The following is a 16,000-nucleotide window of genomic DNA, read 5'->3' on the forward strand; positions in this document are numbered from 1 at the left end:
TAAATGTGGAAGAGTAAAACAAGGAATCATGAGAGGTAAAGTTAGCTAAGTCGGAAAAAAAAGGAACAAACACCTAGCTGTTTGTGTAGTGAATGATATGTATAAGATAATGTATTGAAACTGGGGAAGGTGGAGGTTGGATCATCAGGAAAAGGTTCTGCACCAGAGGGCAGTGGGCACTGGAACAGGCTGTCCAGTGGGCACAGCCCTGAGTGCTGGAGTGCAAGGAGTGTTTGGACACTGCTCTCAGACATAGAGTTTGAGTTTTGGGTGAGCCCGTGTGGAGCCAGGAGTTAGATTCAGTGATCTTTAAGAATCCCTTCCAACTCAACATATTCTGTGATTCCAAATAGAGTTTTGGGGATCTAAGGGGAAATACACAGCGATGCAGCAGCTCATGAATGAATAGGAACTTGAAGACAGGTGCTTAATGAACAGGATCGCTCATTACCTCTTTGAAATGTGCACTTCTACCTGAGTGAGCTTCAGTTAAATTACCATAAGCTTGCTGCAGTTTCAAATTCAATAACCATACAGAATTTGTGAGGTTTGAAAAAGACATTTTTTGAAGAGTTTGTATATAGGTGGCTATTTGTAGTGTATTAGCTCTCTGCTAATACACTGAGTAACCTAGGATTTTCAGGTCATATCTGTGCATTGAAACAGAAGTAGTATTGTCTGTATGCTAAAATCGACATTTTAACTGTTGTTTTCAGTACAGGCTCCAATGAGTGAAAACTAGGAGCATGTATTTTTTTTAAAACACAGTTTAAACAGGCAAGTATAAGTTTGAGAGTGCTCGGGGGTAATGAGAGCATTTTTCTTTCTTCATGGTACACTGGATCCATGCAAATTTAATATGCATCACATGCACGTCAACTTACAGAATAGATTGTGGTGAAGACCTGAAACTTCCCCAAGCTTTAGTTGCTGTCATTTAAACCAATTTCTAATGAGATTAAAAAGAACAATGTGCATAAAACCTCACAAAGAGTACAGATCGGAGATGATGTGGTTTTCTTTTTTTTGAGAGATGTTGGGGAGGTAAAATATAATTATATGTAATGTTATCTGTGTAATTCTTCAGCGTCATCTCAGACATACCCCTGTATTGTAAGGTGCCTGGTTATGCACTTGGATCAAGACAGTGAGCCACTTCTTGCAGTAGATTTGATGTGAGCTTTGGAAAAGTTGTCCTGAGCAGACTGAGAGTAGGAGAAGGAGACTTTTTCTTTAAAGTAGTTGTGAAAAATATCGTACTTTTTTTCTTATGGCATGTGGAGAATCTGGTAGTGTGTATGTGACCATCTTCAGCGTTCTTGTAGCTTTCTTTCTCATCTTAACAACCACAAAAGCTTGGCTTTGTATAGCAGAGTTTGAGGGAGCCGTCTGCTCTGTGTCCCAAGGATGTGTTGTCCAGCAGAACATCTTTGGGATTGACAGTCGGTGTATTTTGTCTATGTGAGCCTTTCAGTGTTCCATCAGTGGTTTCTAGAAGAGATTGCATTGATATGCAGCTGTGACAACAGCTTACTAAGCTGGACTTGCTTAGTAATAGCAATAAAGTCTTAAAGAAATTAAATTTCCAAACTTTTGGATAAGCATATTTCTTTTTCTACGCAGTCTATTCTCTGGGGGAAATAAGTTGTTCTTTATTTTTCATATTTATTGCTTTTGTTTCCAGAGCTCTGCATACCAAAAGTATAATGGATGAACTTTTGCACTGCTGTGTAATGATGCTCCCCATCTTGTAATAATACTCGTTTGTCAGAATGTTTTTCAAAGCAGGTGTACACTGAAAAGTGCTAAAAACCAATTTCTAAATAGGGGAAGAAAAGGCAGGGAAAAGAACGAACATAGCATATTAGTAAAGCAGGATGTATAATACAGGAATAGGAGGAAATTGAAGTAGACTGAGTGTAGAAAGTACTTATTTGTATTGAAAGTACAGAAAACTAGGTAAAAGATGCTGAGAATTGAAATACTATGAAATAAAATACAATATCTATATCAAGAGTAGTTCTTTTGTCTAAAAATTATCAGTAAGAGATCACTAAAGTTTCAGAGAGTTTTGGACCACTGTCTTTGTGTTTCCTAATATACCTCCCAATCTCACTAAAGGTTGCTTTGCTAGTTCGGAGGTCGCAGTACAGGGATACCCACCAGGCCCAAAACAGACCTGTTCCCTCCTCGGTTTGAATTCTCAGGTGAAGGTTTAGTACTGGATCAGAGCAGGGCTGCTGTGAAACAGTGTCTGGAGAGAGGGGTGAGGAGTAAGTACAGGGTGGTGTGAACCCTGTTTTTCTAATGCTGAAGCTGAGAGGGAGGGCAGGCAGGGCAGAGCCCAGGCTGCAGAGCTAATTGCAAGATTGGACTGAAAAAGTGGATGTGTGCACTTCTTGCTTGTATATGAATAATGTTTCTGCCATGCTGGTATGTTGCTTAACACCGGGTAGGACAGATCTAATGAATCTGAGAGAGTGGAATAAATGCTGACGTGATGCTGCCTCACCACATTTTCTCTAAGGCAAGGTGTGGTTCTTTAGTTTTGCTCTAACCAATCCTTATGGTTTGCCTTCACTTGCAGATGTTCTGCAATTTTCATTACAGACCAAGTACACAAGATACTCCGTTGCATGTGCTCTTACTGCAGAACATGTTTAACAGATACTTGTCATATTGCTCAGTAGTCTACTGGGGAACTCATGTATGCGGTGTCTCTGAGGAACAGATGTGAACAGAGGAAACTACCAACTGATAGGGAGAAAAGTGAATGGGGAAGTTGTTTTACTCTCTTTAAATTATTTTTTCCCTCAAGCAACTGTAAAAGAATTTCCCTATTCTTGCATTTTGGTCTCTGGTATTTTGTTGTGTTTCAAAACTACTGTTACGGCTTTACTTTGTAGCTTGTTTGGAAAGGCATCCCAGACAAAGCAAGAGCACCTATTTTGTAACATACTTGACAATGCCATTGGAAGGACATATGTGTCCTGTGATATTCTGGGAATGTGAAAAGTTTTCACAATTTTAAAGTATGCACAGAATCATTGAATGGTTTGGGTTGGAAGGGACCTTTAAGGTTCCAACCCCCTGCTAAAGGCAGGGACACCTCCCTCTTACCAGGATGCTCAAAGCCCCATCCAGCCTGGCCTTTAGTGCTTTTAGGAAGAGGCAACCTGTTCCAGTGTCTCACCACACTCACAGTAAAGAATCCCTTCCTGATACCTAGTCTAAATTTACCCTCTTCCGGTTTAAAGCCATTTCTCCATGTTCATGTTCTTACAAAAAGTCTCTCCCCAGTTTTCCTATACCTCATTTTTTAAGTAGCATCCTGGGGTTTCTGTGGAAGCTTGGTGAATGTTCTGCTGTCTGTTTGTATTTGTTTTCTATAAGCTGATGTGGCTTTGTTATTATCAGGTAATACTTAGTGTTACAGTTTGTGTTACACTATAATTTTTGTATTTTTAGTGAAGCTTTCAAAAGACATCCTGCATAGTAATGCAGTTGCAACTGCTAGAAGCAGTAACTTAGTTCATTATCTACTGCCTCTTCTTTGAGTTTTCTATTAAAATTTTAATTAGAAAAAATGCTATAGGGTAATATTTCTGTTTCTTGTTTGATTGCCACTGCCTTTTGTCTTGTTGATTTGACATCAAGTATCCGAAGAGTGAAAGTGAAAATTAAATAATGCCTTATCTCACTGTTAAATTGTACAAGTAGTAAATTGTACAAGTAAAGCCCAGAGAGAAATTGAACTATGTAATCTTGCAGTGAGTAAGGTGTGTTTCTATGCACTTGTTTATCTTTGCATGGATCCTGCTCAAAATGCAATATTCTGAATTTGAGCATTAGCCAAACGTAACTATAGGCAAATCTGACATCACTGAGCCTTAAAAAACGGAAGGGGGTTCCCTGCGAGAGTAGCACAAGAGTTCCAAGTAGATGAGGTGTTAACTGAGGAACTTCCTCACCCTGTTCCCGTTCTCTTCCTAGGTGAGTAGGAGAAGCATATTACTGATCTATTACATCTTTCATGCTATGCCACGTAATTGGCAAGCTTCCTCATTGAAGCACTCAGCTGGAAAGCGGAGAAACTGAAACAATTCTTCAAACAGAGGACTAAGACAGTGTTTGAAAGTGTGTAAAGGAATTTGTGACTGCACAGTATTACAGATGCTCTTTCTGGCAGACATACTCTCTCTGATGTTCCTTATCTTCATTTTCTTTTGATACCCTTGTGTTTTGCTTTAGCCTCTTTTTTGGCAGGGCAACTTTCTTAAGTGAGACACTGGGCCTCATACCACTTCTTTGGGAAAACAGTGTACCACCTTTGAGATGCACAGCAGTTGTCTCCTTTGTTTTAATCAAACTTAATTCTTTGGAAAGACTTCAAGACTATATGTTCACTTTGCAGGCTCTTTTGTAAACCTCACTTGAACAGTTTCCAGTTATTCCATGTAGTGGCTTCTTTGCTTTTTTTGTTGTTGTTTTTTACTTGAACATTATTATGTGAGCTTATTGAATGTAGTTTGTTTGAAGGGAGAAATTCATCTCGTGAAAAGAAAATATAAAAATGCAGTATATATCATGTAATTATACGTCTGAACTTCAGTGTCTCTTCAGGTGAGTCCTATGTTTTCAAGTAGTGGATGCTTCAATAATGAAGTGATTTTGGGTGCTTTAGCAATATTTTCAGATGTATTTTTTGAGAGTTCTCAGTGATACAGAGGAGGAACATTTGAAAATACAAGCAGAAGTAATATCAGGTGCTGTGTCAAAGGGTAGGCAATGTTTTCTTCCAAAACTGTAGCGGAGTGAGCTCCCCAGAGAAGTAGGAGAGGTTAGGTGTCCTAGAGAATTAGGAAAGAAGGAGAGATCAAAATTTCTTTCTGTGAGTTCTGCTTTTGTACTTCTCTTTTCTGATGTATCTTCGTTAGGAGCACGTTAACCATTGGTAGGCACATGATTTTTCTTTCTGAAAACCATTGGTGTTGTCAGCTGTTCACATAACCTAATTTTTTTTTAATGTTCATAAAGGGTTTTAGGAATGGAATACATTTGACTTTTAAATTTGTTGACTTTCAGGTATTTCATTTTACATTGTTAAGGGTTATTCTGTGAAGCTGTTGCTGTACTCAGCATTAACTCTGAATGTTTTTTTTACTTCCAGATGAAGATTCTAATGTCAGAATACTGAATTTCTCCAAACCAGCTGTAGTACTCTGTTCATATTAAATTATGCTCTGGTGATTACAAAAAGGGTGTCATAAAAAATGATGGATTGCAAGATAATTTCATAATTTGTGTATTCTACTATGAGAAATTGACTGTTGCAGAAGACAGATGTTTTCTGTCTAGTTGGCCGCTAGCCCACGTGGGGTTATTCCACCCCAGATGCAGGACTTTGCCCACATTGAACTTCATGAGATTCCTGTCAGAGCATTTCTCTGACTGAGGTCTTGCTGAGTGCAGATTTCTGCCCTTGCACAGTTGCCCAGTTCTGTATCCTCAGGAAATTGCAGACTAGGCACTTTGTTCTACTATTCTGGTCATTAGTAAAGGCAAACATTTCTTGTATTCAATATTGATCCTGGAGAAACTCCATTAGAGACCAGTTGTACCTACTCCCTTTGATTAGAGCCCTTTGAGCCCAACTGCTGTGTGGTTTACTTTATATTTCACTTATTCATTTAACATACTACCAATTTAGCTCTAAGGATACTTTGAAAGACTGTGTCAGAGCCTTGTTAAAGCTAATGCAAACAACATGTAATATTCTTTCCTCATTTAGAGAGAGCAGTCATCTTATTACAGAGGACAATCAAATTGATGAGATGGATTTAATGTTTCTAAATTTCTACTGGATGGATGTGACTTTTGGGAAGAAAATCCGCCTTCATGATTTTCCTGGGGACCCAGGAAACTACATGCCATCTGGTTCTGAGCATCTGTGTATGTTCAACTTGTTTAATAGGTTTCTAACTTGTTTTTACCTTCATGTGGCTTTACAGTCTTTTTTATTCTTCCTTTTGTTGCCTGCATAACTATAGAAACCTTCTGTTGTTCTTTAACATCCCTCTCTGGTTTCAACTTGGGCTTTTCTGATTTCATCTTGCCTACTCAAGCAGTGTTTTTATACTTCTGCCAAGTATTCCTTTTCTTACCTACTTCTGCCTTCTGTGAACTTTGATTTCTGTTTCTGAACTCATCCACAAGTTGTGTTAATCCATGTAGGTTTTCTGCCGTGGTAGCTTGCTGCATAGCAAGGTAGGTGGGCTTTGTGCTTTGAAGGGGTTGTCCTTGATTGACTGACTCTCATGGGCCATTTTGCCTTTCAGAACTGTGGTCTGTAAGTGGACAGAATTGTTATTAAGAACAATTAAGAACTGACTGTCTTCAGTTTTTGTCGCTTTTTTTGAGTTCTACCTCTATTAAAAGTATATATATATCATAGTAGATGTTAAATGGAAATGATTCTGAATTCTGTTCATTAGTGAGCTATAGCTGGAAGCTTTGTCAGCTGTTGTGATGAAATGAATTGCTGGAGCTCACAAAGGCTTATTTCATGGAGGAAGTGGGTTACCACATCACAAAAAATATTTGGACAGTGCTCTTACACATAGGGTTTGAATTTTGGATGGTCCTGAGTGGAGCCAGGAGTTGGACTCAACGATCCTTAGATGAATCCCTTTCAATTAGAGATATTCTATGTAAAGTACAACTAAGGGAACGTTAACCCACATGGCATTCGCTTTAGAAAGGAAAGTGATCCCAGTGGTAGAGAAGTGTGAGGTTTCTTTTTGTTTTCTTGGTTTTTATCACTAAAACTTTGTATCTGAAATGGTGTTAATGAAGCACAAACTTCCTGTAGATAGTGGAGCCCTAGAGCAGTAACGTAGTGAGTGAACAGGTTCTTTGGCAATACTTCCTGCTGCCAGCATGCCTCCAGTCTTGCCTGCCATCAGTGGTTGTTGCCTGGTTTCAGTGTGTGTTTTATCAAGGTGCATCCAAAAAGAAGACTGTGAGGATGTCAGTTTGTGCTGTATGGGTTTCTTTGGGTGGTCTTTTTTTTCTTAACATTTGTGAACAGGAAAAGCATTCTAATCCCTACTGTAAGATAACTGGCAGTGTAGCTTAGATCTCATCTCCAAATGGATTCATGTGGGAATTGGGCACAAACATGGAGATAACTTGTTCATTAGGAGCTCTGCAAGAAAGTATTTTGAAAGGCAAGGAATAGGTGCCTGTTCCAATGGTCTTGAAAAAGAAAACAACAGCTGTGATAGTGTTTTGCTGTTTCCCATAGCTGTCGTGATTATGAAGTGATGATATAATTAACTTTTTCAAAAGCTTCACAAAGGGAAAGTGTTTCAGATGTACCCGCATTTGTATCCCAAGAGCTTTTTGTTCTTTTGGTCTCTGTCTATCACTTCTGTCTCTGCCATAGTTTATTGATATCCCTTTCTTAAATGTTGGAAATGTTTAGCCCCTAAATCCTTTGCCAGTCATAAAAGTGGTGGATTTTCATAAATGTGTGTATGAAAGTACTTTTTTTTCCTTCTCCCTGTTGAGTCAATTCACTTGGGATTTTTGGCTAGGATGACTGAAAGACAAATTGGTAGCTTCACAAAGGTAATTAAGACAGTATGTGGTGCAGAGTGAAACAGTTAGGGGTTCTTTCCTACTAATGATCCATTAATTAGTGATGGGAGCTCAGTGAGTGTGTAGGCCTCTCAGGAATTGCCTTTGACATTTCAAACTGCTTTGGTTAAGAACATATAATTGCAGGGGGAAGGGGCTTTTTATTTCTGTGTGATTTTTTTTTTCCTGCCAACTTAGGCCAACAAAATTTGCTGAAATGATGCAAATATATACGTAAATACACATATGAATACGTATGTAATAGTATTGCCTAGCTGCTATGTATTATCTTATTTTGGAATAACATATAGCTGCGATGCTGCCATCCAAAATCTGTATCAATACCTTGCTGAAGATTTTTTGTAGCTATTTTGAGAGCTGTTATTAAGAGAAACCAGTCAGTCCCCATGCCTCGTAAATGGCAAGCTCACTGCACTGAGCTGGTTAACTCCATCCAGGCTGGATGTGGCTCCGGGCAGCCTGGTCTGGTGGTTGGCAACCCTGCCTATGGCAGTGGGGTTGAAACTAGATGATCATTGTGGACCTTTTCAACACATGCTATTCTATGATTCTGTGAACTGCAGAGCCAGTGTCTCTCTGATAATTGCTCCCAGTTCATGCACTGCATCGTGTAAGTGTTCTAAATAGTATTTTTAGGGCCTGTCTGGAATACTTGCTTGAAATTTTTCTTGGGACTCAGCCTGGAACTTGTTGCAGTTCATATTTCCTGGGGGTTGTGCAGCAATCAAGTATCTTTCTATCACATTCTTTTGTGCATTCCAGTGTATCTGTAGCATGTGTCTGTGTACTGCATTATTTACTCTTCTGTTACCCAGAGTAATCCAAGAGAAATTGATTGCATATGTGCAGGCCTTCAGCAGCTGCTTAGAATAGAAATAACTCCTACGCAGCCTGAAGTTAGCCACTCATTCAAACTATGATATGAATATGAAGTGAAGATGTGGCCCCAAAGATGAACTTTTTCCCCTTCAGGCCCAGGCTGTGTTGCTTTAAGTTACATTCTAATGTCAAAGATAGCAAACTAATCAATTGTAAAATGTATCTTTTTTTTTTTTTTTTTCTTTCTTATTATTCCTCTGTTAAATAGAGAGATTTTTCCGATGCAATTATGTGGATTAAAATGCAGCTGTGAAGCATATTCCAATTACTGTTTATTTAACATATGAATGGAATTATCAATGAATGGATTTGGGCTTTTTTAGGAGTAAGTTTTTCACACAGAGGGTGGTGACACACTGGAACAGGTTGCCCAAGGAGGCTGTGGATGCCCCATCCCTGGAGGCATTCAAGGCCAGGCTGGATGTGGCTCTGGGCAGCCTGGTCTGCTGGTTGGTGACCCTGCACATAGCAGGGGGGTTGAAACTCGATGATCATTGTGGTCCTTTTCAACCCGGGCCATTCTATGATTCTGTGATTCTTTTCACATGGTGTGGGAATGGAAAGTTCATAATTTAGGAAATCTAAGGTATTCTTCCTTGCTTCATTTCTTCACAAGAAGAGGAAGGAGCAGCAGCAGCAGCAGCAACAACACAGGACTGAATCTCAAATGTTTTTAATGTATAAACAAAAGTTTTATGTGCTCTGGGTGGCTGTGCTGTGCTTTATTTGTCTTTTGATAGCTGTAGGAATCCTCGACCTCCTGCTGGAACATGAGGAGGTTGTGTGAGGGAAGGTGGCAGCTCAATCATGCTGAGGGAGAACTGCATCACCAGGAAGATCTTAGCAGTGCAGGAAGTACTGGTGCTAGAAGTTGTAGATATGAGGTTAATGAACAGTGGTAGTTGTGTGCATATTCATGAATGGGTTCGTTTGGCTCTTGTGCAGCATGAATGTGATTCTAAAATTGGAAGAGAGTAGGAATTTAACTAGTTGTCATCCACACACTTGCTTCTTTGCTGCTTTACTTCTAGCACTTGTTCTAGCCTTGAGCAATAAAATTTGGGCCAAATTGAGTTGGCTGTGTTTCTGCATTTGGAAGCCAATTTTTTTCATTCCTAAGTACAGCTTGGCTTTGGCACAAATATGAGCAGCACAACTCAAACAGTGTTAGTGGAGACTTGGTTTGTCTGCTTGTGTTCCCTAATATTGAGTGGCGTTTAAACTAACGTGTTTTTCTTCCCCTTGGGTAAAGTTGGTGGAGAGAATGACCCTAGCTTTACTTTTATTGTATTTTTGTATATATGTATATTATTATTGTATTTTTGTATATTTGTATTGTATTTGCATTCTATTTGTATGCATTCAGTATTTTTGGTTATATAATTGTCATTTTTGCTGAGGTTTTTGTTTATAGCAGTGCATCAGTTGTGTAGTTTAAAGCAGTTAGTGCCTCTGGAGCCGCAGGGTTTTGATCTTCATCTTTCAATGAGGATATGAATGCTCTTCTAGAACTGACTTTGTGCTGGCAAATGTGTGTAAGCTTCTTGCTTACTGTTATTATGGGTGCTCCTCTGTGAACCTCCTGGATGCTTTCATCTTTGGATGAAAAAGCAGCAACAGCAGAAAACCACACACACAACAAAAAGAAAGCAAACTGAAAAAACCCAATCAATAAACAACAAAAAAAGCACAACAAAACAAAAACCACCAGACCAAGCAGAGTGACTTATATCTCACACACTGCCACTCAGAATCATCTGCAGAATGTTACAGATATGTGAAAATGCAGGTTGCTCTAAGGCTGCACTGTCATTTTGCCCGATATTTTATCTAAACTGCCTATGAGGTATTTTTATTGTGAGGGCTAGTTCATATGTGCTTATGATAGCCTCTTTTATTTGCATTTGAACAGCTGGTTTATGCCATTCCTACCCACTCTGAAAACAAGTTCCAGCCTGAAAGGTAAAACTCCCCAGGCTTGTCTTTGCTGAAAGTTCGTATCTTTTTTTTTTTTTCTTTTTTTTCACCACAAAGAGAGAGAGAGCTCCATGTTTTGAAGCAGAAGTGAAAATAAATTGTAATTTGCACTAGTGAATACATGGTTAATGAAAAGATAAGCAACTGAAAGTGAGTAGGTGTTGAAATAGAGTATTTCATTTGAAATAAGTTGGCTTTTGTCTTGTTCAACAGTAATACTGGTATGTATTAGCATCTATTGAAATTAATACTTAACAGGAATGGTGTTATTTTTAATGTGTTGGAATGTGTGTAGGCAGCAGATGTGAAATAATCTGAAGGGATGAGTGTATAAGCTGGTAAATTAATTTTCCAAGACAGCAAACATTCATGTGCTATATAGGAAATTCCATTTCTGGTAGGAACACTACAGCTACTTCTAGTTTCCACCTCCAGGACTGCACTTTGAATAGAGTTTGGTTGCTTCTCCTTCCACGCAGTTCACTGAATTGCAGGACTGCAGGGTTTGGAAGGGATCTCACTGCAGTGACCATCAAGTCCATCCCCCACTGCCAGAGCTGTTCCCCTTCTCTTGGGAAGAGTATGACTCTTGTTTTCATTCTAATATCCATCTCTGTTGCTTGTCCAAGAATGATAAGATAGAGGGAGAATGCACGTGCAATCATGGAGTGGTTTGGGTTGGAAGGGACCTCAAAGCCCACCCACCCAACCCCCTGCTGTGGGCAGGGCTGCCCCCCACCAGCTCAGCTGCCCAGGGTCCCAACCAACCTGGCCTTAAATTCCAAGCTTTGGACTGTCTCCTATGAACGGTTCTGGTGGTGGCTTTTGTGCAATTCCCTAAATGCAGAACAGGTCTTTTTCCTTGGCACTGTGGAAAGGAGCAGCAAAGTATTGTGTTGTGCTCTCAGAACTGCCTCCTGGACAAGATAATACCAAGCAGCCATTTCTTTTATTTTGCTGGATCATACCTTTGACAAGCTCAAAAACTTGAGGGTACTAACTTTCATAAACAGCTGTTGCAGTTTAGTTGATGCTAATCATTTCTACTTCATGTTCTTTATTCCTTCCTGAAAGTGAATCAGTGTATTGGTGCCAGATAATCAGACCACTTAGCAATAACTGTGTCAAATCATGGAAGCTTTAGCTGAATATGAGGTTTTGCCCCTCTTTTGTTTATTTGTTTATTACAAGTCTGTGCAAGTTACATGATTTTTCATAGTTTCTTTTGTAAGAATGAAAAGTGTGGTAAATAAAATATCTAAAAGTCAGTTTTCAGTTAGTTTTCTCAGGTGCTGAATTCATGGCTTCAAAGCTATGGAAGAAGCTTTAAGGAACGTTCATGCTTCTGCGGAACTGGACTGCTTTAAACATTTATTCTTTGTGAGTTGGTGCAGTTGTTTAGACACACATTTACATCTTCTGTTTGAAATGTATGTAGTCCATAGATCTACAAGGAAAACCAGTGTGTAGTGGTCCTGACTGGAGACTGCACTTTTTTTTTTTTTTCCTCTGAGCCAAGAAAGGAAATAACTGAAAATTATAATAGAGTTGAACTGAAAACCACCGACACATTTTATCTCTGTGACATTTCTTTAAACACGCCTCATGTCATTTTTGAGCTTTGATTTGAGCATTTCTCTGAAAGCCAGTGATCCTTAAGATATGTGCCTGGAGTCTTGAGCTTTAAAATGGTGTTGAGATGTATATGGGTCTGCTGTTCAGAGCTTTATGAAGAAGAATGCGATACCTTGAATCGCGTATTTTGTTACTGAGGTTTAATTTTCTTCTCTGCAGTGGGCTTCTTGAATGAACATTTTGTGATTTTAATAATGTACGAGCTGTTGAGAGGTAAATTTGCCCATTTTTTCAGGGGGCCTTCAGTGCTATGGTAACAAGCCATTGCGAATTGTACCGAGGCATAAAATTCACAAGACAATCCTACACTATTTCTGCATGTCAGTTAAGGTCAGTTGTAGGAACTGTTAATGGTGAGGGGTTTTTCCTCTCCTGGAGCATAGGATCAATATCATTTAGAATTGCAAAGTACAGTTACAGACCATGAATGCTTTTTGCTTCCAACTTTTTCTTCTGTGAGAGGTTATACTGATGATAAATGCACCTACAGCAAGAATTCCTCTGAGACACTTGTAAAAGTAGGTGACACGTGGAGAAAAATGTGAAATTGCATTGCCTCTCAGTATATAGCACTCTTTCCACCTAGCTTTGTGCAGTTTTTATGGTACTGTTTAGCCTTGGCAGACCATTCCATTTTATAATGATTTAGACAAGGAGGTTTACTTGTTGTGTCTGTGTGTTTGTATGTGTAATCTTTATTTCAAGTTAGTTAGCTTCCCATGGGAACAGAGAAAATCTAATAGTTGCAATCCCTAAATCTGTTTTCAGTAGGTTCTTTTAAGTCCTTTAAATTTCCCTGATTGAGTTTTAATATGGCTGTTGAAAGACAATAGTAGGAAAAGAACTGTTTGGTACCAATTTAAAAATTGTTCTAACTTACATGAAGGCTAAAGCCATCATTACTGAGCATTTTGTACTGATGTGGTATGTCATGTTGTTTTATAATAACAGTAGCCTGTGTTATGTTTTTTCACACAGAGGGTGGTGACGCACTGGAACAGGTTGCCCCAGGAGGCTGTGGATGCCCCATCCCTGGAGGCATTCCAGGCCAGGCTGGATGTGGCTCTGGGCAGCCTGGTCTGGTGGTTGGAGACCCTGCGCATAGCAGGGGGGTTGAAACTCCATGATCGTTATGGTCCTTTTCAACCCAGGCCAATTTATAATTCTGTGATACTATGTTACTAATAAAAATCTAGTTTGGTAACAGAATAAGGGATGGCAGCATTCAGTCAGTCTAAATTGCAGCCATGTTCCCACATGCCCTGGAATATGGTGATGACAAGAACTGAAATGCTGTGACAGAAGGCGGGGGTTACGGTCTCTTTCTCCTGATCTTCCTCAGCATTCTATATTTACTGTTGCCTCTCTCAGCTCTGGGCTCTGTGGTTCATTATGGGGCCTGTGGGAACGCTACCAGTGAGATGTTCGTGATTGATGGCTCTGAAGCCCAACTTCAGGGGCTCTCACGATGCCTGTCAGCTTCAGCGCTGCTTTCTCCTGGGATTCCTTTCAATTTGCAGCATCCTGCAGCAGGCTGTAAACTCGTCTGCTTCCTTTTGGCTCTGAGTTTAATGCAGATCTTGGAGCAGCAAACGATCAGCAGCATGCATAAGGAAGATGTACTTGGGGACTGAAAGTCAGCCACAAAGTCCTGTGGGGCTGGGACTTCAGGTAGTAACTTCAGTATGTCAGCGTGGATCACAGGTGGCACAGAGATGGCTGCCAAGCATAAAAGGGCTTTGGGTAGAGGAGAGAGACTGTTCAGTTGTGTGCCTTTAGGGTTTCACAGCAGGAGAAAAGGATAAGTAGGGAGTTTAGCAAGTGGAAATGAAGGCTGGGCTTCCTGACTGCCTTGCAGGTGTACTGCTAATTAGAAATTATAATGCTCCAAGAACAGGGTTTGCTCTGGAAGTGGGGACCTCTGTTTCATACTGTGAAATAAAATATTTGAAAAAAAAAAAAAAAATCCATTAATCAAAACCACAACAGAATTACTACTTTGTTTTCTTTCTTTCTTTCTTTCTTTTTTTTTTCTTGAAGTAGTATTAAGGTTTGTGCACAGTTAAACTGTTAAGACTCTTCTTTAAATGAAATGATCTCAGGAAGGAAATGCCACTAAATCCATAGGTCAGTCTCTTCAATCCAGTCAGTGACTGAAGAACCAACAGTGCTAATTGCTAAGAGTAAAATGTTAAAAGCTTGACCTAAACCCCCTGAATAACCAGTGGGCTTTGTTAATTGGGTGTATGTGGTGGAGACCGAACAGCTGACCTGTCAACAGGAGAGCCATTTAGATTGGGTTCTTTTTTGTTTCCTTTTTGTAAAAAGGATGTGAGATTTGGTATTTGAAGTCAGAGGTTTGCGTTTGGGAAGTGTGTCAAAGAGAATGGGATGGGTTTTTTTCCAGACATTTTGTTCTGTATAAGGCAACTTGGGTAGTCTCATCCCTCAGTAGAGGGTACTATCACTGTTCGGCAGTGCTTTGAGGTGGTCTGTTGGAAAAATACAAATAAATGTCAACCAATGTGCAGTTGATTCTCAGAAACAGGTACATACTGGCTCCTAGCACTAGTTGCTCCAACCTAAAGTGAGTTTTGTTGTGATTTCTGAATCTCCACCTGTGTCCCTCACTGGTTCTTACAGTGCAGTACCTGGTTTGAAGGACAAATGCAAAAGAAATCTCTGCCGTGTTACTGCATAATATTCAAGATTTCCTTAGAAGAAACTAGGGCAGCAGCAGTAGTAGTACTTCTGTACTCACTGAGCTTCCCCAATGAAAAATATCCACAGCTTTATCTTCAGAAATCTCCAGGAAACTGAGCTGATCATCTATTCAGACAACATTCAACAGTTTCTGATGTCAAGAGGAATATGTGTACACGTGTGTCATCTCTTCTTCCTTTCCCCCTGTATCAACTACGTTTTATCTTTCTGAATGTGTTGTTTGGCTCCTGACTTTTTTTAGCAATGCGTTCATAAATGGTTTCCGTGCTTGCTTTCTTTTAGTCTGTATTTTGTTAAATTATAAGCCAATGTTCATCTAACTTGTGCAATTTCACTCTTATTTAGAATTTTAATATTCTACTGTATCTTTATTTTTTGGCGGACTTTCACAACTGTTTAGTTCTCTTTTTGGATTTTAGTGGCTCTAGCATTTGAAAACATGTACAATCTCACTCCAGCAATGTGCACAATCATATCAAAATGTAGTTAATTGTCTGATACAGGGGCAGCTGCCTGAATTGTTTTCTACTGGCTACTTATATCACCAGTTACCATTTTGCAGTGTTATATTTCTCCAGTGAGTTTGTAGTGGTCTTGTGCAGTTGGTTGGGTTATTTCTTTTCTCAGTTACAACCGCAATTGGTTACTTGTCTGTCTGTCTGATGTAGGCCAATGGAATACTAAATTTGCACTTAAAGTTAAAATCATAATTTAAAAAAAAGGCTTTTTTGTTAGCCACTGTATTTTTCAGAACGTAAGTTCAAGGCTTGTCTTATAATGTGTGCAGCTGATGTTCAGAAAACATTTCCTCAAAAAATATTTTCTTTTGTGCCCCTGGGTTATCATTCACAGACCTCATCAAAGGTCAGAAGATATTCTCAAAACAGCATAGCTTCTTGACAGTTTGAATTAGAATCTGTATTCCTTCATGTTAAATATTAATACTAGCAATACCATAAACTCTCTTGAATCTCTGGGGACAGCAAGATTACTGGGTCAAAAGGGCGTGCTTTCTTCCTTACAGGCATTATAGGTTGATGAAAGCTTGAGCTGGAGTGAGGCTTGCATATTTATAGACACTTCTTGAAAGAAAGCTTTTTTCCATTGACTCTGTATACTTAGT

General features: G+C 39.4%; 1 protein-coding gene across 1 annotated transcript in view; it reads left to right on the forward strand.

The window, feature by feature from the left end:
* Window positions 1-16,000, forward strand: part of ERP44 (endoplasmic reticulum protein 44) — a 46,321-nt gene that overhangs the window by 842 nt on the left and 29,479 nt on the right. The window lies entirely within an intron of this gene.

The sequence above is a fragment of the Tympanuchus pallidicinctus genome, unplaced genomic scaffold, assembly GCF_026119805.1.
Source record: "Tympanuchus pallidicinctus isolate F22 unplaced genomic scaffold, pur_lepc_1.0 scaffold5, whole genome shotgun sequence".
Classification (NCBI taxonomy): Eukaryota; Metazoa; Chordata; class Aves; order Galliformes; family Phasianidae; genus Tympanuchus; species Tympanuchus pallidicinctus.